Source organism: Aplysia californica, unplaced genomic scaffold (assembly GCF_000002075.1).
Source record: "Aplysia californica isolate F4 #8 unplaced genomic scaffold, AplCal3.0 scaffold00381, whole genome shotgun sequence".
Taxonomy (NCBI): Eukaryota; Metazoa; Mollusca; class Gastropoda; order Aplysiida; family Aplysiidae; genus Aplysia; species Aplysia californica.
Genome location: NW_004797651.1, coordinates 256,497 through 259,196, shown reverse-complemented (window position 1 = coordinate 259,196; position 2,700 = coordinate 256,497).

Below are 2,700 nucleotides of genomic sequence, written 5' to 3'. Positions count from 1 at the left end.
TCTCTCTCTCTCTCTCTCTCTCTCTCTCTCCCTCCCCCACTCTTTCTCAGTGCTTGGTCTAGAGATACAGGTTACACGCCACTAAATGTGAGGCAGCGTGGTGGAATCAGGCTCTCGTCAATTTTTGGGCATGTAGAGTTATTGGTATCATCTTCAAGCTTGTTCTGTTGTCTTTATTTGGATGAAAAAAATATCCATTTATCTTGAATAGAAGTCGAGATATTTGCGAATGGAGAAGGTGGGGGTCACCTGTTTTCAGAGGTAAGATTAGTGAGAAAATGGCAGCCAAAGATGAGTTTTTTCCTTAGCTTGAGAGTCCGTGGAAACGGAAAATTTACATTTGTTGTGCCTTTTATCAACGTTTTTCAGTAAGATCCACACAGAAATGTGTTTTTAAACTGGTATGGAAGGCGTTGTGTCAAAAAAACCCAAACAAAATAAGATGAAAATTCACAAACCTGCGGAAAAATACCAGTTTCTTCACTTTGATTATTTTGACTAGCGCCTGATTTCACCTCGCTGACTCACAAATATTCTACACGTACTACAAATTACCCCGTAAGCCCTGGGCGTACGTTTTGAATGTTCCCAGGCGCTGTGTTTGTCAACCTATAGACGATATGACCCACGAGTGGGCGGTTTGATTATTTTGATGGGTCGTGTCGTGGGAATCACCCGGGTAGAGACAGATATTATTCTGTAAGTTTAATGCCCCTCTTGGGAATACATGAAGGTGGGCGGTACAAAAATGGTTGCCTCTCAAAGGTTGCGAAAGTGGGAGGTCTATTTGAAAATGTTGACAAACACGGTTCAGGCGGGACAAAGATCGTATATAACAAGATAGTTCACTCAGTCAAAAAAGTGTCCGCGGAAGTCCGCGCATTGGTTCAGACGGCGCTGCAGTCTTTGTTTTGAAGCTCTCTTTCGTTTCCCCAGAAGAAGAATAAAAGAAGCCCAGTTTTTTAGTTTCGGTTTTATAGTTTTTCACACAAGTTAAGTAGGGTAACCCTGTTCGCAAAGTCGGCTCTTTTTCGAAGATGGCGCCACGGGATTTTGAGGACACTTTTTTAATTGGCTCAAAGGGAGGAGTGAACTATCTTGTTATGTGCGATCTTTGAGCGGGAACATGGGATGCCATACTGCAGGTGTGACCTCAGATCCTTGGCCCATGTCCGCTGGAATAAAAGGGTTTAAGGACCCCATGACTGAGACAAAGACCATCTTTGCAGTGAAGGACACAGTCGAAATTAGGTTGGGGGAGGGGGGGGGGTCTTTTCCTTTCTTTTCTTTTCTTTTCATTTTCTTTTCTTTTTTTATTTATTTGAAAAAATGTGGAAAGAGGAAAGGTGCTGGGAGTTGGGGATTGAAGGAGTGAATTTACCTCCAAAATGTCAGTGTGGTAATTTAAAAGAAATCAACCAGATTAAGCTAAGTAAAGTCACTCAAATTGGATATTTAGTTTTGTGCGCTCGTCCCAAACAGAATAAACACAAGTCTAACCAGAACCTGGTCCCAAGAAATGATGTGTTCAAGAACTTGGTCAGCAATTTACGTGTCTCTACCGGATTGTAATAAATTTTTGAAAAAAGTTTTACCGATTCGTAACGCACCCATTTCAATCAGTTAAGTTGCGTGTTTCCTGCTGACTGTCTGGAACAATGAGACATCGCAAGATACACGCACGCTCCGGGCAACATGCCCTTCTTGAGAGTGTGGCCTTTGAGACACAAGTAACTGTTTTATCTAAACACACTCTAAGCAATGCACTGGCCTACAAAGGTTGGCTCTTTTGTCTTCAATGTCAAGGACGGGACTTGTGTTCCGTCGTGGAGAAAGATGTTTTAGAGAGTACGTCCTTCTTTTTTTTTTCATTTGAGATAGATTTCCTATTTTCGGATTCTACCTGACAGTCTTTCTTCTCTTCTGAAACGATCAGAGTTAAAGTTATAAAAGGTTATTGTGTTTATTATCAGTTGTTTATCCACATAATATAGACACAATATATTTTCTAAGAAGCTGAGTTAAATGAGGCGTAAAGTGTCTTTAAAACACAAAATAATATTGTTAACCTCCTGTGTGCCCAAGATGCGACCAGTAAGACAGACGGGGAAATTCGCTAACGAATGAAAAGACTGCTGTAACAGGGATTCGAACTCACGTCTTTTGCATGCGACGGCGAGAAGCCTGACCATAACACCACGGACGCTGATGATCATTGACATGTGCCGACACACTCCATACATCACATTAAAACTCCCCTGAGAAAAGAACACCGTTGTTAATGAGGTGCCGGTGTTGAAGGACATGACAGCACGTATGTCCAATCCTTCCACTTCCACAACATCGCGGAGTGAAAACCTGCCAACAGTCATCAGTTTTCCTTTTTATTTTTTAGAATTTGTAATTGACTGTATGGGCTTTTATTTTAAAATAACTTTGACTGAATAATAATACACGTGTACAGATGTTGCTTGAAATCTTACATTAAAATAGATAATTTTCATGTCGGTCAGAACACAACGTTTTATGTTACTGTTGTACATTGTATTTTATTGTCAAACGCTCAGAGCCTGTACACTTCAATCGGGGTTGGGCGCTATATAAATGTCATTTATTAATATTATTTACTTGATAGACTACATGTGTATCGCACAAAGTTCCCATCAACAGCAAGCTATGTGCACTTTACAATATATATAT